This window comes from Maniola jurtina, chromosome 23 (assembly GCF_905333055.1).
Source record: "Maniola jurtina chromosome 23, ilManJurt1.1, whole genome shotgun sequence".
NCBI lineage: Eukaryota > Metazoa > Arthropoda > Insecta > Lepidoptera > Nymphalidae > Maniola > Maniola jurtina.
In genome coordinates, this window is record NC_060051.1 from 2,683,620 (window position 1) to 2,705,456 (window position 21,837).

Below are 21,837 nucleotides of genomic sequence, written 5' to 3' on the forward strand. Positions count from 1 at the left end.
ACGGAACCCTAAAAATTAGTAATAGGTACATAATATTATCTTTCTTAGCGTCTGTCCATAAAATGCGGCAAAAAGCAGGATAGGTTACACACATCGAAAACAAAGAACCGCTATGAATGCTAACGACCACGTTAAGTTAGTTGTACACTAAGAGATATTACCTATTTCAATTAGGTACTCTACTAATAAATCCTATTTAAAATAATGAAATTGATAGTTCGATTTACTTACTTATTTTATTACTACGTTTACTTGTGGTTTTGTGAACTTTGTATTTTAAACTTTTCATTTTAATTCCATACCTACATAGTACATACTCTACGAGTATGGTTATCTTATATCAAATACCTACTTACTTAGGTAGGTAGGTAGAATTAGAACTTAAAAAATTGGTTGCCTATCTTATTGGTTAGAACCTATACCAATAAGCAAAACCCTGCTCAAAATGTCGCAAGTAGACAAAGACAATGTTTTCTGATATGATTAATTTCTGATAAGATCAGTACGTAAAATATTTCTTATTGGAAATTCTGAAAAGTTCGTTTTGAATTATAAACTTTGCAAATAAGAAAACGCATAATATTCTTAGTATCTGATCCTCGACAACCTAAGCAAAATTTTATTAGGTAGGAATTAGGATAAGGATCGTCCTATAAGAAATCTTAATATTATTTAAGTAAGTATAACTCTTAGGTTTCGATTGGCCCTTTTCAGATTTGTTTCATTTCAGCTTTAGTGCTTTGTATCTAAGCCTTTGTATCTAAGGTATCTAAGTATTCATAGTACCTATTTTAAATACGAAATTATGTCTGTCTTGACTTTCTGTATATAAAATTTCATATTAAAAAATCTGTTTGACATTAGGTACACCTAAAGGTTTTTTAGCATTATAAAAAAGAGTTAATTTCCGAATAATCAACTAGCATTCATTATTTTGATAGCGCATTTCCTTCGTGATATTTAAGTTTGTTTAAAAATTGGAACTTGTGAGTTATGACACCGCTCTCCCCTACTTTTGGTTTTGGAAAATCAATGACTTCCTACTGGATTTTAAAAACCTAAATCCACACAGCCGAAGTCGTGGGCATCACCTAGTTTTCAACAAAAGCTTGGATATTTCTCATTGTGCCCCGGGGCTTACCCCACCCACAGCTGTCCCGGAAAAAACCCGGAACACCGCGCGGACGGGCATTAAGTGGCAGTTAAATATTTTGCTCTTGTCTCCACTCATTGTGTTGTAGTTTTGTTCTAACGGTCCAGGGATGCTGTATACTTACATACCTACTAATCTATATCTAAATAAAAAACCAGCCAAGTGCAAGTCAGACTCGCGCACTGAGGGTTCCGTACTCGGGTATTTTTCCAAAATTTTGCACGATAAATCAAAAACTATCATGCATAAAAATAAATAAAAATCTGTTTTAGAATATACAGGTAAAGCCCTTTTATATGATACCCCACTTGGTATAGTTATCTTACTTCGAAAATTGAAACACATTTTAATATTTTTTTTTAATGATATAACCCCAAATTCACGGTTTTCGGATTTATTCCGTTACTTGTGCTATTAGACCTACTTATTTGTCAATTTCCATGATTCTAGGTCAACAGGAAGTACCCTACAGGTTTTCTTGACAGACACGACGGACGGACAGATAGACAGACAGACAACAAAGTTATCCTATAAGGGTTTCGTTTTTCCTTTTGAGGTACGGAACCCTAAAAAATAAGTATTTTAGCTAATGTTCTATTATAGTCCAATTTAGCGACCTTATGGTCAATTTACACGACCAGTTGGCTAAATTGAAACAAAGGTACGAACTCATATTTTGTTGATTTTTGTGATATTTATGGTAATTTTACCTATTATGTTGTTTAGTACTTAATGAAAACAGAGTCTATAAATTGATGTTTCATTTCATATAAGAATTATTTGCCTAAAACTAAAACTTGTACCTACCAAAAACGCGTTTTAAAATAGGTAGGTAAATGTAAATTAAAAATGTATAACACCCCCGACAAGTGAAGGTTACAGTAACTAGAAAAAAGCTGATAACTTTCAAACGGCTGAACCGATTTTCTTGAAGAACACCCTCGATTAAGCCACCTTTCAAACAAAAATAACTGAATTAAAATCGGTTCATTAGTTTAGGAGCTACGATGCCACTGACAGATACACGCGTCAAACTTATAACACACCTCTTTTCGGGTCGGGGGTTAAAAATGGTCCAAATTTCCAGACTTTTCCCTAGTACCAATAAACAAATACATTTTCTGTTCTTTCACTTAGTAGGTAGGTAGGTAGAGGTAGCTATCTAGGATTAAAAAATAGCTCAACAGAAGTGCAAAACATCATACATTTTTCATGACTCGTAAAACAAACTCGCTAGATTATAAAGCCACCATAAACTTTACAATTCTCTTCAAGCCCCTGGGAGGCGTTAAAAGAGGGGATGACTTTCATTCCCTTTTATACAAAATATCGTGCAAAAGAGTAAAGATTTAAAAGGTGGATTTTGTTATGCTTTAACTAGGTCGCTTAAGATAATGAAGGTAGGTATAGCTTTGACTACTAGGTATAAATAAATAAATAATAATAATTACCTACTTATTAATTATAATGTATCCTTAAGGTGGCCCAAATATCTATAATCTATCTACTTAGCTACCTTAGTATATCGGTTGAAGAATCAATAAATGAAACCTCGTACTGGAAAACACAGCATTGGAAGACCTCTCTCGGTTCTGTAATTTTATTTCTTGTAAACATTTTTTAAAATATGATCGTTATTCGTCATGTGTAGGTATATTGTACCTACCTACTAACCTAAATAAATAAGAGAATCATAGCTCAACCAAGCCGAAAAAATCGAAAAAAAATAATTACTTACTCGTCTATTTTTAAATTACTTACCCACCCAAGTAGCTAAGTCAAACGATGCCATCACGATGAATCCTCATCAACCTACACCTCACACTCAGCTCATTCAACAGGCGTCAAAAAATAACCAAAAACCCCACCACGGGGTGAAAACATGAAGCCGCACAAATCGCTGGACAAATTACCAACAAAAAGGATAAAAAGTAGCCTTTAAAAAACCTTTAAAAAAGGGATAAAAATGTGTTAACAAGCCGTCGGACAGTGAATTAATCACTGTAATAACCCGGGCCGGGGAACGGGGCACGGAAAAAATCTGTTCGCACTCCACGGATAGGTGCCCGGAAAAAATGGGAGCCACTTTAAACGGGGCGGTCGGTTCCGGTGGTCCCGTTTGTGGATGGGGCGAGAAATGTATCTCCGGCCGGAATAAATAGTAAAAGTTTGGCTTTTAAAAATTCCTCAATATCCATACCTATTGATGTTATAACGGCGAAAGCGTGCATGTCTGCTGGCTTATCACGAAATATCTGATTAACCGACTTTGACGGAAATTGGAAGATACTTATAAGCTGGCATCCTGAAAAATGTAACAGTTCAAAAAATATCTGTATACACATTCGATTGAATATTGAGAGATAGCTTGCATACCGGGGACGGTCATAGGCTACTTTTTATTCCGGAAAATCAAAGAGCTTCTACGGGTTTTTTTAGAATACCCAAACTATGCGGACGAAGCTTGGAGCATTGTCTTGTTAACAATAAATGTAGGTACCTATAATGTTAAGCGGTGATAAGATTAATTCGGCTTTCTATCTGGGGCGAAATTTTCGGAACTATGTTCATTGTAAATTAAAATATGATGAAGTCACGGGTATTAGACAAACTTTATGTTAATCTACATATTATAAATTAAAATATATCACTTGATTTAACGGTGAAGGAACATCGTGAGGAAACCTGTATGCATGCCTAAAAGTTCTCCTTAATATGTTCTTACTCTGCAATTGCCCAGAATGGTAGACTATGGCCTAAGCCCTTCTCATACAGCGAGGAGACTGAGGAGGAAAATATAAAATTAGTACTTACTGTGATTTAAAAGTGATTATTTATATTAACTGTGATTGAATAATATTATTGTGAACCGTATGTACTAAAGCCATCTACTGTGCAGTAGAAAGAGTAAAAGAAACGTTATATTAATTGTTATACAGGTGATTTTTAGACTTTTTTATTTTGTTGGCATACTGTTGATTTCAACTATTGTTTTATTGTATTTTTTAAATAATAATTCTTTAATCCTTTAAAATTATTCTTTTCACACTTTTTACTCTTAATGTTAACTACTTGTCACAAGATGGCGCTTTCATATTAGTTTAATTACTCATCAAAAGATGGCGCGCAAAAGTTATACTCATCACTAGATGGCGTTAAAAATTATGTCTATTCACCAATAGATGTCTCCATAATTTTAGTTCATCTATTCATTACTAGATGGCACTCTTTTATAATTCCTAGGTCTGCCTTGTTTTCCTATGAACAACCATGAACAGCTGATTCAGCCCCCGATTTTTAGCTAGAATTCTAGGATAGTTCGAGTTCGAATATAAAATCAAAGTCAAAGTCAAAATCATTTATTCAAAGTAAGTACAATTGTACTTCCTTTTGATGGTCGAAATAGTTTTTGTAGGTACGATAAAGTGGTGATAATTAATTATGTAACTTAAAACTAAAGCTACGAGGGTTCCGAACGTGCCCAAGTCTAGTCTAGTCTAGTATAGTTACGGGACCTCCCACTGCGAGGTCGATGCGATCCTCCCAGGAGGTTTTCAAACTTCACTAAAGGTACCTGGCCGATTAAGGGTAGACCAATAGGTAGGTTTAATAAAAATTGCCCCCTTTTTGGTCCTGCTACATACCTACGTAGTGCATCATCACTGGCCGCCAGGCAAGACACTTGTCCCACCGCCCACGAGGAAGCGACTAGCACTCGACTATTTTCTCGCTCAAGAAACATACAATCGATGTATCATGCCGTGTCAACCATCATGATCAACCAATCGCCGGCTCACTACAGAGCACGGGTCTCCTCTCAGAGTAAGAAGGGTTTTTGCCGTAGTCTACCACGCTGCCCAAGTGCGGATTTACAGACTTCACACACCTTTGGAGATTTCTCAGGCATACAGGTTTCCTCACGATGTATTCCGTCACCGTTAAAGCGCACTGATATTTAATTACTTGAAACGCCAAACTCTAAAAGTTAGAGGTGCGAGCCCGGGATCAAACCCCCGACCTCCGATTAGGAGGCGAACGTATTAACCACTAGGCTATGTCACTATGTCCGTATCAATAAAAGAGTTATGATAATTTTGATTAATACCTTAATTGGGATTTTATATTTTATACTCGTTAGGTTTGGTGGGATTCGGTCGTGGCTAGTTATCATCCTACCGGTAACGCCGTGCCGCCAAGCGATTTAGCGTTCCGGTACGATGCCGTGTAGAAACCAAAGGGGTATGGCTTAATAAAAACTGCCATTCCCCTTCCAGGTTAGTCCGCTACCAACTTAGACTGCATCATCACTTACCACCAGGTGAGATTCCGGTCAAGGGCTAAGTTTTATCTGAATTTAAAAAAAAATTTAATGAGAACTATCCACGGTATCTTCATGGCATCTTCACAATAAACAAAGGTAACCCTTTAACTGCTCACGGAAAAAACTGAGGGTCAAATGGACCCGAGCTATTGTCATACAAATTAATAGCGTCTTATTACTGGGGTGCGGCCGTTACAATAATGTTTGTCTTTCATTGTTCGCTATTGAAAGGGATGCTGCGTCTTAAATCTTAATGATTCAGGTAAGAGAACCGGTCTTGGCTAATAATAGATTTCTATAAATAACATATCATCTATAGATTTGCAACTTAATCTATCGAGTAAAACATTTTCATTATAAATATTGAATCCACGCTTCGCTATTTACTTCTACGGCGTAGCATAGCGCACCAAAAGGTCGGCCGCTCAGGTCCTGAAATCTATTTATTTTTCTTGGAACTTTCGATATTCATACTAATATTATAAATGCGAAGGTGTGTCTGTCTGTCTGTCTGCTACCTTTTCACGGCCTAAGAGTTTAACCGATTATGACGAAATTTGGTACAGGCTTGGCTTTATATCCCGGGGACGGACATAGGCTACTTTTTATCCCGGAAAATCAAAGAGTTCCCGCGGGATTCCTAAAGACCCATCCGCTTAACCGATTTGTATGAAATTAGGTACCGAGGTAGCTTGCGTCCCTGAAATTGACATGGGCAACTTTTTATCCCGGAAAATCAAACAGTTACCACGGGATCTTTAAAAACCTAAATCCACGCGGACGTAGTCGCGGGCATCCTCTAGTCAATAATAATTACTGTAGTTTTCCTGTACCATTCATACTAATATTAGAAATGCGAAAATGTGTCTGTCTGTCAGCTAGCTTTTCACGGCCCAACAGTTTAATCGATTTTGATGAAAGGTACAGAGTTAGCTTACATCTCGGGGAAGGAAAATGAGCTATTTTTTATCAAGGAAAATCAAAGAGTTTCCACGAGATTCTTAAGGGCCAATTCATTTAACCGATTTACATGAAGTACAGAGGTATCTTGCATCCCGGAAACTGACATAGATAACTTTTTATCCCGGAAAATCAAAGAGTTCCTACGGCATTTTAAAAACCTAAATCCACGTAGACGAAGTCGCAGGCATCATCTAGTTTTTAACCCCCGACCCAAAAAAAAGGGGGTTATAAGTTTGACGTGTGTATCTGTGTATCTGTCTGTGGCATTGTAGCTCCTAAACTAATGAACCGATTTTAATTTAGTTTTTTTTTTGTTTGAAAGGTGACTTGATCGACAGTGTTCTTAGCTATAGTCCAAGAAAATCGGTTCAGCCGTTTGAAAGTTATCAGCTCTTTTCTAATTATTACTGTAACCTTCATTTGTCGGGGGTGTTATAAATTTTTGATTTACACTTGTCAATATATACACAAAATCACTGAATTTAAAACACTGCATTATACATTTCGCAGTCGGTTAATTAGATACAAAGTCCAACCCTGCAACGTCCACAAGGTGTCAAACATAGACATGTGGCCACCCCTCGTGGGAACCGGTTCCGTACCGGAATGCAAATGTGCCCTTTGTGCGGACAATTCTTCGATATTAATTGTTGTTTTTTAACGTTTATGCTGTCTTGTGGATGCGATGTTGCGATGTATCGATATTTTTCAAAATACATTTTTAACGATTTTTAGTGTAACTATACTAGTCAAAACGGTGGCCTAGCCACTTACCACCAGATGAGATTGCAGTCAAGGTCTAACTTGTATCTGAATAAAAAATAAATAAAATAACAAACAAACTTCAGATTTTTTATGTATTTTCTTCATAAAATATATTCCCATTAAGAATGAAAATTTCAGCAGTTCCAATAAGATGAAAACATTATTACTAGTTCATTAGGTAATTGATTGGAGTTGACTTTTATTTTTATTTTATTTAATATATGGTACCTAACATTCAAACACCAGTTACAGTGGTAAAATGTATAAGGCTCATCAGACATTATTTCAACATATTGTACTACATTTTATTGAATAAATCATTCATTCATTTATAATAAACTAGCCAATGCCCGCGACTTCGTCCGCGTGGATTTAGGCTTTTCGAAATCCCGTGGGAACTCTTTGATTTTCCGGAATAAAAAGTAGCCTATGTGCTAATCCAGGATATTATCTATCTCCATTCTAAATTTCAGCCAAATCCGTTCAGTAGTTTTTGCGTGAAGGAGTAACAAACATACACACACACACACCCACACACAAACTTTCGCCTTTATAATATTAAGTGTGATAGTTTAAACGCTACAGCATTATTTCGATATCGACAAAACTCCATCGACATCTCCATCACTGGCAACCGACCAAACCGGTTAGGTCAGTTTCGCAATCACAATAGCGAACCCAATGGTTACTTAAATAGGTCCAAAAATTATAATGCAATCCGGTATTATTAGACACATTCGACCCTTTACCAAAGGTGGTCTATTGTCCAGTTCTCGCCCTTCGTATCTTTTGTTTGGACCCCAGGAAGATAACCGGTAAGACAACTTTTGACCCCATACCGCATTGCAAGGGTTAAAATCAGTTGCGTTTTGACCATGTCCTGGCATCCTTGTGCTTCAAATTTTGTAGTAATTAATTTTTAAATTGTGACTTGAAATATAAAGGTAAGTCATTTGTAATTAATTAATTAGTAATTTAATCTACTTACTCTTTGTTTTTAATGTAATTAAGAGAGCTAGCGCGTGCCAGACCCACGTTATTTTATAAAAGCTGAAAGTTTCTCTGCGTAATGTTCCCAACACAGGGAGGAACGATCAGCTACTATGAAATAGGTATAGTCATTTTTATTAATTGCTGAAAATAATTCCTGAAAAACTTATAAATCCCCGAAATTGAGTAGGAAAATAAATCAAATACGAAACAAAACCCCTACAGCAATTGGACGCGACAAGGACACCCCTGAATTAAAATATAAAACTTTTTTCCACCCCCGCCACCCTTATCGATTGTATTTTTAGGGTGCTCCTTCATTGGCGCATTTTTGTTTGAAACTTAAGCTTTTTCTAAAGGTGGGCGTCGTCGGGTGGGGGAGGCGGTGTCAATAGGGCTGGCACCTCTTTCTTTTTTTTTTGTTGGAAAAGTAACGGTCACTCAACGTTTGGAAAGGCTTTTTCTCTAAGGAAAAAGTTGAATACATTTTTAAGTTATAATCAATATAGGTATATGTTGAATATATTTTTCAGCTATAATGCGGGCAGTTAGGCTTTTCTTTAATTTAAATCCCAGTGATTTAAATCCGGGCGTCATTTCCAAGAAAAATTACGCAGCTTGTTCGCTGTTTATTTTCTCTTTGTGGAAAAAAATGACGTTCATTATTTCTTTATCATCTAAAAACACGTCATCTCTATGGATTTTTGGCGTAATCCAAACCACTACTTGTAACCCATACCAAAACTCTACAATTTTTTTTGTGATTGCATTATTAATACCAATTATTGTATTTTGGTGTTATTGTTTAATTACTAAATGCAAAAATGAATTGCATATGTGTTGCACTTAGATAAATTATGCAGATTAAAATAATTTTTCATTGCATCATTAATATGGTCATGAAATGAAATGAAATGAAAATTTATTTATCATATTTAAGTAGATACATGAATTTCATGGAGTCCTGACCCCTAATCTAGTACAGCCCGTATTATAGGGGTCATCATATCGGGAGATTGCAAAAATCGCATACTCTTTTTGATCAAAACGAAATATAATCTGTGGTTGGCAACCCTATGGCGTGGCGTTCTTAAAAAGACTTTCCCGTTTAGAGAGAAATTCGCTTAAGCCGCTTTTATTACTTTTGTTTTTAGTTTCGCTATCGGGTTTGCGATACAAAGTCATAATAATCTAATATCTAGGACTTCTAAATGAATTTATAAACTGGGTGAAAACTGGTCAAAACCCTTAAGAGTTGCTTTTGAAAACGTTATTGCATAGCTATTATGTTATTTTATTAACAAAACGGAATTAAAAAAATTAACTACTAGGTACGTAAAGTAATTTAGACTAGACTAGATTTGTTAAAAAAATATAAAAACACATCAACGCACCGAATTGAGAACCTCTTACTTTTTGATTGTCAATTAAAAATTAATAGGTAGGTACATATAAAACTATAGACTATGACGTATTTAGATGGATAGATGGACAAGTGGAAATCAAATATTTTCTTTTTACTTAAAAATACGAAATTACGTTTGTTACTTTGTCCTTTAATCACACCTATACGGATTGACGTATTTGTTGTATGGATATATCTACCTAGGTACATAGTTTGAAGACCTGGAAAGTGACATATTATAGGGTACTTTTTATTCCGGAAAAACAAAGGGTTCCCATGTGATTTCTAAACCTAAATCTACAAGGACGAAGTAGCGGACATCAAATTTTATTTTGAAATACCAAAGTAGGTAGATACCTACCTAATTGTGCGATAAGGCACACTACAGAATACTACGTTGGTTTTCCTTATCATATTATTGAAAAAGATAAAAAAATATCTATTTACTTAGATATTATATACTTTCCTAACCCAGTGCGTCACTTCGACCCTTCGGAGGCCTATCAAAACTTTGTAATCATTAAGCAAATATAATTACGACTAAATCCGAAATGGAAAGGAGGTGCGTCAAAAAACTTGAAACGAACCAGGAAGGAATTGATTTTATTTGAGAGACGACACGATTTTTTAATTAAAGAGGGGCGAAAAGGAACTTTAATGCTTTTCGGAAAATGTCGGCTTCATTTTCTTGAATAAATGCTTTATTATGTAGCTCAGTCTTAAATTTTCCATAAAAAGATAAATTCATTTTGATAAGAAAATTTTCGTAAAGGACTTATGACGTATGGTAATTTATCCATAAGTAGCGAATCTCACTCTCGCACTTTTCAGGGTGCCTAGGGAACCTTATGACTAAGCCACTGCTGTCCGTCCGTCCGTCCATCTATCTGTCTGTTAGCGGGCTGTACCTATCTCATTGAACTGTAATAGGTAAGTAGGGAGTCGAAATTTTCACAGAATGTGTATTTCTATTGCCACTGTAATAACAACCTAACGGAACCTAGCGGGCTAACTTGGGAGCGGTGTGGCAATTTTCATTAAACCCATACTCCTTTGGTTTCTACACGGCATAGTAGCGGAACGCTAAATCGCTTGGCGGCACGTCTTGCCCGTAGGGTGGTAACTAGCCACGGCCGAAGCCCACCACCAGACAATTTTTTTCCATTAATTGTATCGTGGGGCCATAATATCTCGATTTGTTACTCGTTAATTACTTATGTAAATCGTGTAGGTACTGCAGGTCGTCGGTAGAATGACTCATACCCGTATTCACAATCATTACTATGAGGTCTCACAGTGCACTCGAACGCACAGTGTAGGTTCCACCAATCAGATTATTGTGTCGCGTCAATTTACAATGATCTGATTGGTGGAACACTACTCAGATCAGTCTCATTCTCTACACCGTGAGAGTTGAGACCTCTTCTTCTTCTTCTCTCTGGGCTGGTTTCCGCACTTAAACGTTTCCGTGAGTTGAGACCTCAGTCATAGTAATTATTGTGAATACGGCCGTCACTCTAGTTCACTCTGTTGTCGATGTAAATTTTTCAAAGTGACACATCACTCACGCGGCGCCAACTTTTGGAAGCAATTTTCTCTTTAACTGCTCCGATTTGTCTAAAAACATCCGGCAGCTCAAGGTTTATAGATTAGTTGCTTGTCCCGAGTTAGATAAGAGAATACATGTTATTTTGATAGGTATACCTAGCTTAAAAAACCGGCCAAGTGCGAGTCGGACTCGCGCACCGAGGGTTCTGTACTCAGGTATTTTTTTCGACATTTTGCGTAAAAATAAGTAAAAATCTGTTTTAAAATGTACCTACAGGTAAATCCCTTTCATATTATGATAGATACCCCACTTGGTATAAGTAGTTATCTTACTTTGTAATTTTAAACACATTTTTTTAAATGATGTAAGTAACTACAAATTCACGGTTTTCGGATTTATTCCTTTACTTGTGCTATAGGACCTACCTACCTGCCCATGATTCTAGGACAACGGGAAGTACCCTATAAGTTTTCTTGACAGATACGACGGACGGACGGACGAACGGACAGACAGACAGACAGACAACAAACTGATCCTATAAGGGTTCTGTTTTTCCTTTATTTTGAGGTACGAAACCCTCAAAATATTTCTTTGTGCCCAATAGATACATTTATGGATCATCATGGCTCAGTGGTGAGCGCTATGGTCTTATACCTAGGTGGCAAGTTCCGTGTTCGATTTCCGGCAGGGGCTGATTTACTGGCATTCATATCAACGTTCCTACAGCTTAACCCGCTAGCTTAAATGAGTCAGTAATCTAGAAATTTCATTTTGTAAGTAGATTTCCTTTAGCGTAGCCCACCAAGCGAAAGCAAAAAGAGGTGTCATCCAAGCATACTTAGTACCTAACCCGAGGTAAAGAAGATGGGGTGCACGAAACTAAACAATAAAAAAAACTAATTTCAAGTGACTTAAAAGAATAATGACAAAGATTAGGAGCATATTTTATACCTCCCCAGTTCCTTACAAATTTTGAATCCAGCAAAATCCGGACATTCATTTCGGAGAGATAAAATTTAAATTGCAAAATTCCCCCTTCGAAAAAAGAGGGATACCTTGTGGGCGTTAAAAAAGTACCTAAGACCCTCCGAGTCAAGCAAGGAGAGCCCTCTCCCTCTATTCAATATTTTTACTTTCTTCGTTTCTTGCTATCGGGAAATTTTTCGTCGTCGTCTGATTTACTTTCAAAATGGCGCTTGTTTATTTTCATGTAATTTTTTTTCTAAAATATTTTTTTTTTGTTTTTTTTTAAAAGATTAATAGTCATGCTAATCATGACTCATATCCCCTTTCCCCTCCAACTAAGCGCAAAGCTGTGTTAGGAGTAGGTACGACAATAGTGCAATGGGTGTGGTTTGAACCGCCGACCTTTCGGAATTCAGTTCGCTATTCCTATTTCGGTTACAAGGACGCAAGCTACTTCGGTACCAAATTTCATACAAATCGATTAAGTGGATGGGTCTTTAGGAATCGCGCGGGAACTCTTTGATTTCCGGGATAAAAAGTAGCCTATGTCCGTCCCTGGGATATAAGCTAACCCTGTACCAAATTTCGTCAGAATCGGTTACACTGTTGGGCCGTGAAAAGGTAGCAGACAGATAGACAGACAGACACACTTTACCATTTATAATATTAGTATGGATAGTTAAAATCACTTGGTACAACTTGTGGTCGTATTGGTACTTAAGCGTAGACCGTAGTACCAACGTAAGCACTCTGTGATTTCGTGCTACGAAGAAAAAACTTTCCTAGCCTATGATATGGTGTCATATCTCTAGGTATCATTAAATAAATTGAAACATAAGTTACCTCAATTATTATTACTTATATTGCAGAAAAAAATAGATTTGCAAAAATAAATGCCTAAAGTAAAACGCTATTCAAATTCCAAAGACAAAAGAATAGCTGTCTAAATGAGCTAATGTTTCAGATTCATTACTTTCATTTGAAAGCGAGGGGTCACAATCAAGGAATAATTTTCTTTTGCCTGTCTTCGGACGCACCCCTTCGGAATATAGATAAGATAAACATTGTTCATTGCAAGCCTGGAAAACAGATTAAAAAAATAACATCTGAAATATATAATTACAATAAAAAAAATTGCTATTGTTATAAAAATAATTTGCAAAAACATTTCCTCGCTTTTCAAACTACTAAAGAATGCCTGCGATTTCATCCACGTGGCTTAGTTCTTAAAAATCCCAAGGGAATTAACTCTTCGACATTTCGGGATAGGAGTAGATAGATACATAGATATCCGTAGCACTTCGCCAGTGTGGAGGACAAATGCCAATGCTCTCTCAATAGCCCTCTATCATGATGCGAAGGGAAGAGAAAGAAAAAGAAGAAAAGAAGAAGATAGAGATTTAGGAGGCCAGCATGAAGTAATTCCACGCAGTTCCGTGCTCACCTTGGCAGACATGGGGAAGTTATTTTAGTCTGTGCGAGTCGGACACACCCTGCCAGCAGGCAGAAGTCCTTATAGTGCGTTTCATCGGATAGTACCTATGGCGTTATGTTGGCTCCCCTGTCTGTTGGGTGGTCATTGGCACTTTATTGGCATGAGAAGACGCAGATTTTGTTTATTTTCATTTGATTTTCATTTCATTCATTCAGGAAAATCAAATGAAAATAAACAAAATCTGCGTCTTCTTATGCAAATAAAGTAAGTAGGGGAGCCAACATAACGCCATGGGTACTATTCGATGAAACGCACTATAGGGATTTTCTCATCCCCTGAAGAAAAAAAAAAGTGTAGAGGAAGTATGGGCAAGCCCGTCTCATTCTCAACTTCAAGGTCGCGTCACCGACATGCTAATGTAGGTGTAGTAGTCGGATAGATGTAAATACTAAACAAATGTATGTAATGTAATGGCTTTAATTTACAAATATGAAACTTTAATTCTACTATACTACTATAATTACTACTACTAGTACTACTATGACAATTAATTTGAAAACACTAAAAAATCTGTTATTTCATAGTTTTAAGTTTTCACTTCTGTTGGCAGTTTATTAGACAGCCAATTTTTTTTTAAAATTCAAAAATCGAATTACATAGCACAGAAAGGTTGTAATTTGGCGCGCTGCTTGCAACGAAAGGTGGGATGAGTATAAATCTAGTTGGTAAGTCTACAGTGGATTAGCGAGACCGTGTTAGCAGTAATCGCTCTGATAGGCGAGAAGGGTTAGATTCTTATTGGATTGCTTGAATTCGTATTTGGAACACGGATCTGTTTTTTTTTTTTAAATAATTGCGCCACTGTGCAAAGGTTTATATTGAGTCAGCCATGAAGGTTTGTGATGGATTTCTGATGATAACGGAACAAGTAAGAGTCTATCATAAAAGTGGGTTCAAAATTATATACCTACTTAATATGTAAAGCAAAAATGTTCTAAGTAGTCGCGAATCAGTAGTATCAAGTAGTTTTGGTTTTCAATAACTTCCATTCGTCGGAAAATTATTATTTGGGAATTTATTATGGCCATGAAGAGTTTCATTTTGTGTTATATTTTGTTCAAGTTTTGTTGCAATAAAGTTATTTTATTGTTTTTCTTTTAAATGTGTATCATGAAGAAAGACGAACCTACACACAAGGTAAAAGATACGAAATATTTAGGTACTTATCGCTTTTTGTGTATTAATAATAATTATTTGTGTAAAAAAATTGCCATATTAACATGTTTTTGTTTTTTATTTTTTAAAACCAAAGCCCATTTATTCCGAAACGTCATGACAGAGTGAAAATTAAAAAGTTAAGCTCAACCAAAATGGCGGTGGGAATAGTTGCGAGTTCGAGAGGGAAAGTGTTGGAAACTTTTTAATTTGCGAACGGTCCGTGTTCGAAAGTCGAATTTTTCATCGCGAAGTTTTAAACGTTCGAAGTGCGAAATAGTTTAATAGATGTTTAAAGTTCGGATATTCGTCTTTTAGATTAGCCACTTAAATGAAATGCTTATATGAAACGGATGTACCTGTCAACAGTATCTTAGGTAAGTATTTTCTCTTTATTTGGAACACATACAGCATATTTACTATATGTATATAGGTACTAATATTATAGGTAACTAGCTGATACCCGCGACTTCGTTCGCGTGGATGTAGGTTTTTATAAAAATCTCGTGGAAACTTTTTGATTTTCCTGGATTAAAAGTAGCATATGTGCTAATCCACGGTATAATTTATCTCCATTCCTAATTTCAGCCCAATCCGTTAAGCCGTTTTTGCGTGATTGAGTAACAAACATCCAAACATCCACACTTTCGAGGGTTGTGAAAGTTTGGATGTTTACCTACTCCTTCAAGTCACAATGACTGAACCGATATGGCTGAAATTTGGAATGGAAATAAACTTACCTATACGACTTATCACGCTACTATGATTTTACGAAAGTAAAAAAAATTGTCCCTTTGACTGTCATAAGCATTGGTAACATCCCTATTGTTAATAGCATCAAAATTGCCACTTCAAGAAAAACGATAACTTGTGATGGTTTCCAAGAAGCTTTTGTGAAAACGTTGCAATCACTAATTGCTTTGCTAGGTCTCGGAAGTGACGTAATAGCGCACTTCCGGTGCGACGGGAACGCGCCGGATGTAGCGTATTTGTTGCCACCATAATCATGTTACCTATTTACGGACAGCGATCACTCTTTGACCTCATGCTTTTCCAATATTTATATAGCTAGTTAAACCTATAGTTTTAACAAACCGAGAAGGTATACCGACCTACTAAAGTACCTGGTGACTACTTACGTACCTACTAAATTAAAAAGGCTTTATTATATCACGCACACCTACGCAAATCACGCGCACGCAACACACACACATGCACACACACACACACACACACACACACATATACACTAGTTAGTGTACGTGCACTGTGTGCATATAAAAAAACCAATTTTTATTTTTACCGCATTTTAGGTAAGCATTCTTGGTAATATTGGTGTTGCGAATGTTTTTTTTTCAGTGCCAGTACCAATAATAAGAGAAACAAAAATACAAAAATAAAAAATAAAATATAGGTAATTAGGAGTAGGCATCCACCCCCATATCTACCCTCTTGGGGTGGCGGCAAACTTTCGCGAGAGGGAGAAAAATAAATCTAAATTGACTCAATCCTTGGTATCCCCTAGTTTTTTGACGCCATTTTCTTGAAAGATAGCTTTAATTTTTTTTCTGACTTTCATGAAACTGAAATTTGAATTTCGCGGGCAGGCCCGTCTCATGCCCCTTAACTAAGCTATTACACCGATCGCGAGCAATTTACTCTTATCCATTGAGGAGTTCTGTTTTCTATCTCCGAAGATATTCATCAGTTCCTCACCGAACTAAAATACATAAAAAACATACATAAATACATAAAAAACTAAAATACTATATTAAAAACATACAGTCGAATAGGCAACCTCCTCCATTTTTGAAGTCGGTTAAGAATACGGATTTTTCCAATCAAAAATTTTTATTTGCTGCAATGCGACTCGTTTTTGTTTACAACTTGATGTCCAGTGTAATAGTAATTTGGAAGCTTTATGGAAACAATTTTTGCTCGAAACTCTTCTATATCTAATTTAGTAAGTATATAGATACTAAATTATTGCAATTTAGTATCTAGAATCTAGATACAACGCGCAAGCCTCTCTCGGAAAAATAAAAGCTTTTTCTATAGTCTGTATTCAGTTGGCGAATACAAAAATAATGAAAATGTCTCTGGCACACTTCCCGTTAATTGGGCCCCGATAAAAAGTACAAAGGGGTGCCATTTCTCCCTCTTGCAAAAAGTTTCACCCTTAGGTAAGTTACATCTGTTTCCATGCCACTGTCGGTATATAATAATTGTGTCCTTTTTATCAATAATAATTGTGAATTTCATAATTTGTTAGTCATTTTAAAATCTAGAATTTTCTTACGATGTTTCATCAACTGAAACTGAATCGAGTATCGGGCTCCTTTCAGAATGAAAAGAGTGAACTCTGGCAATCTTTTTTTTTAAAGAGGCATACTAATCATGACTAATACTCCCCTTTCCCCTCCAATTAAGCGTAAGGCTTGTGCCAGGAGTGGGTACGAGAATAGTGCAACGGGTGGGGTTTGAACCGCCGACCTTTCGGAATTCAGCCCACTCCTCAACCGTTGAGCTATCGAGGCTCTATCTGCATTTGTACAGCGTATAACATATGTCATGGTTATAGTGGAAATGCGGGTTAATAGAACTGAAACCACTAAACCTACATTTTTCCATCATGATGAGAGATCTCTTTCACTCAAGTGACAACCTGTAGGTATACGTAGTAGTTAATTGGTAATATTCTGTATGGTGTGATTTAGATGACATTTTGGGTTCGATTACCTGTTGAAAAATTACTCTGTTATATGCCATCTCGTGATTTCTTATATTTGATGGCCTTGACTATGATCTCACTATTTGCCATACCTATCCCTGCTATACCTCTACACGATTTCAACGCGGCATCGTACTAAAACGCTTAATCGCTCGGTGGCTTTGCCAGCAGGCTGGTAATCCTACGTTGGCGGAACGATAAGCCAAGCGATTTAGCGTACTGGTACGATAACGCGTAGGAACCTGTTAGGTTAAGTTTACTTATCTAATCTTCGTTACCCATTTCAAGTTAGTCCAGGTGCAATTGCAGTCAAGTTTTGTCATCTAATAAAAAAAGACTATACTTTTATACCGCCATTAAAATTCTTTACAATAGGATGGACACTAGCCAACCTTTGCCTAAAAAAAAGGGCATTGTTTGTTGCCAGTCTTTTGGCGCTTTGCCAGTGACTCTGTCTGTCTGTCTCCATCCGTTTCCGCTACAAAACCCAGAAAATATGTTTCAATTCGCCTTTAATGTTTTCTTTGCATTTGGCGTTCTTACAAAACTCCGCAAAATACATTTACAAGCGATATTAATGGCCGACGTCGTGGTTTGAATTTACTTTCGCCATTAAAACAAATGTGGGCACCTCCACATTTATATGTACTTTATGCAAATAAAATATTGCTATGTGTATGCTCTCAGTTTTAAAAGGTACACGGCCTGAAATCTTTGAGCTTGTGTTACGGAAATCTAGAAAACTTTAGTACCAAATATATTTATTTGTAGAATAGAACGTGTCTACAAAATTTTATGGTATTTGATTGATTACTAATTCTAATAAAGTTTTGTAATAGTAGCACAGGTTGTCAATATATATACCTACATGAAAAAAATTCTGTAAATTCATTTCATGACCTGGAGAGCGGCACAGGCTACTATTTTCCTAAAAATTCCAAGGGAGATCCCACGGAATTATAAAAACCTAAATCCACACGTAGAAGTTTCGGGCTACAGCTATTATATAATAAACCGACGTAATTTTATAAGCCTCGATAGCTCAACGGACTGAAATCCGAAAGGTCGCCGGTTCGAACCTCACCCGTTGCACTATTGTTGTACCTACTCCTTACTCGTACCTACCTTAAGCTTGTAGTACAAGCTTTATGATTAATTGGAGGAGAAAGGGGAATATTAGTCTGCATGGCTAATATTCTTTAAAAATAATTTATTTTAGTTACTAAGCTTTTGCTTTATAAAACGTGTAAATAGCTTAGATCCTTGACAGATATTATAATGTCCTCAATTTTTACGTATTTCGAGTATTTGCGAAATTAAGCTCATTAATTGTTTTAATCTATCCAATTCGTTGTAGCAATTTTTCAGTTTTCTCTGCAAACTCCTCAGCTTTTCTCATTCCGCGCTTAAATTAAAAACAATTATGAGCCGGGCGGCGAGAGGGAGGTCGAAATGAAAAATTAAGACAATTTGAGCTACGCCCGCCCCCGGATATAGACAGCTACCTTCACTACGTAGTACCTACCTACTAGCCGGATAGAGCACTGGACACGGATTATAAACTTTTCCTTCTTTTTATAATTAGGGTTCCGTACCTCAAAAGGAAAAACGGAACCCTTATAGGATCACTTTGTTGTCTGTCTGTCTGTCTGTCTGTCTGTCTGTCCGTCGTGTCTGTCGAGAAACCTATAGGGTATAGATAATTCAATCCACGAAGACGCGCCCCACTCTTTTCCGCAATCGCTTACAGTGCAAGTGTGCAGTGTAAACTGCAAGAATGTGAGTTCTATTCCTACGCAGCGAGTAGCAATGTGGGCACACGCACACATAGTTAAATAGCAAAAAAATTCATAATTAACTGGAAGTATGCTCTACTTTATATTTTCACCTACTTTTAAAAAAAAATATAAGACGTGATGGTTCTGCATTTATTGAACTAATTGCGTTATTGGCATAGACATATAATACTCGATATTGGTTAGTAATAATATTTTAATAACAACAAATATTGTATACTAGATGATGCCCGCGACTTCGTCCGCGTGGATTTAAGTTTTTTGAAATCCCGTGGGAACTCTTTGATTTTCCGGGATAAAAAGTAGTGTGCTAATCCTGGATATTATCTATCTCCATTCCAAATTTTAGCTAAATCCGTTCAGTAGTTTTTGCGTGAAGGAGTAACAAACATACACACACACACACACACACATACAAACTCTCATCTTCATAATATTAGTGTGATAGTGTGATGTGAAGTGTGATATTGATAATATGTATAAGTATAGGCGTCACTCAGAAAAATCAATACCTGTTTTTTCTGAGTGGCGCCTATAAGTATTTAATATTATAATGATTTAAATATTTTTAACGAATTATTGGAATATCCTCTCAAAACCTAGCGACCTACCGTTTTTCTGGACATTATAAAAATATTAACTAAATTAAAAAGTAGACAAAATAATAATATATACAAAAAATTAAAGTAGAGCAACTTTCCGATGGATCACGATACGCAGCAAAGCAACCCAAATTAACCGTGTACACTGAGCCGTGGTCGACTCAAGACTAATGCTCGGACTGAACTCCCCGCACCCCGCGGTTTCCCCTCGCGATAAATAGTGGGGCGCGTCTTCGTGGATTGAAATATCTATACTTCCCGTTACCCTAGAATCATGAAATTTGGTAGGTAGGTAGGTCTTATAGCACAAGTACAGGAATAAATCTGAAAACCGCGAATTTGTGGTTACATCATTAAAAAAAAATTTAAATGTGTTTCAATTTTCAAAATAAGATAACTATACCAAGTGGTGTTTCATATGAAAGGGCTTTGCCTGTACATCCTAAAACAGATTTTTATTTATTTTTATGTATAATAGTTTTTGATTTATTGTGCAAAATATTGGAAAAAATACCCGAGTACGAAACCCTCAATGCGCGAGTTTTTTTTTGAATGGTCTAAGATCCCGCTATACGACGACCTTCACCGAGCTGGTTAATAGATGAAACATATTTTATATTCAATTTAACATGACAATAAATATATTGCATATGGGTTGGCAAAAAAATTTGAGTCCAGGATATGACTAATTAATAATTAAAAAAAGTTTTTTTTACCCACTCGTAGTGGATTATGGCATTCTGAGAGGAGATCCAAACCGGTGGTAGAGTCCCAACACTGTTTTCAAAAAAATTTAAGCCTAGAATATCTCGAAGTAAAAATATTTGACTATCATTTAAATACTTGGTATTTAAATGATAGTTAAATAATGAACAACGTTCCTAATTAGAGATTTAAAAAAAAGAAAATAACTTTATCTTAAGAAACAAGATGAACAGACCTGCCTTCAATAGAAATGAGGCCCCTACAAAAAAAGCCAGAAAGAAACGGCAATGTCTTTTTAATAAGTTAGAAAAGAATGCAAGATCACCCCGCGAAAAATTAAGATTCAAATAGTAAGAAAATTAAAATTCGACGAACGGTCAACTCGGCGTCCTGCTCTTGCTTTTCATTCCTGTATATAGCCGTCTCAGTCTTCTTGGGGTGAAAAAAAGGGTGATCCTTCGATGGGTGGGGTTACAGATGTTATTGGAATGGTAATGATAGCGTTTGACGGTTTTTGTTACGGCTCGTGAATGTAATTTGCATTTTTTAAGAAAGTTTTTGCCTTTATTTGTTGATTGTAGAAACCTCTGAAAGACGTCTACACTCTACATAAATAGATTATTGGTGTACCTTACATACTTGGATCATGGTCAACCCATCACCGGCCCATTACTTAAAACGGGTCTCTCATCAGAATGAGTAGAGTTTAGACTTTAGGTCATAGTCAGAGTGAGGGAACTCTCGGTTTGATCGTGAACCGTCGATATCTATACTAATATTATAAAGAGGAAACCTTTGTATTTTTGTATGTTTGTCTATACTAATATTATAAAGAGGAAACCTTTGTATTTTTGTATGTTTGTATTGAATAGGCTCAAAAACTACTGGACCGATTTCAAAATTTCTTTTACCATTACTTAGAGGGATTCTTCTGAATCCGTATAGGCTATATTTTATCCCGGAAAATAGATAGGATTTTTCGTGGTAGTGTCCACCCGTGCGAAGCCGGGGCAAGTCGCTAGTGTCAAATATTAGGCTATGGTGACGTAAAATCATAGACAAATAGGGCTACTTTAGGGCTACCTGCGTCAAATAAACTAACATTTGACGCCTGCCCGTGACATCGAAGCCTCAACGTTTTGTTAGAAGTTCCCTATCATGAACGGTGCCATAGTCTAGAATGCAGGTCACACACTTTTGAGAACATTGTGAAGAATTCTGGCATGCAGTTACTTCACCGT

General features: G+C 36.4%; 1 long non-coding RNA gene across 1 annotated transcript; it reads right to left on the bottom strand.

Moving 5' to 3' along the window:
• Nucleotides 1-735: 735 nt before the first annotated feature.
• On the bottom strand, nt 736-20,142 carry LOC123877237. Its single transcript, XR_006798536.1, has 3 exons — nt 20,072-20,142; nt 17,425-17,427; nt 736-746 (listed from the first exon to the last, which is right to left on the bottom strand). It is a non-coding gene; the product is annotated as an uncharacterized LOC123877237 (long non-coding RNA).
• Between the last annotated feature and the right edge of the window lie 1,695 nt (nt 20,143-21,837).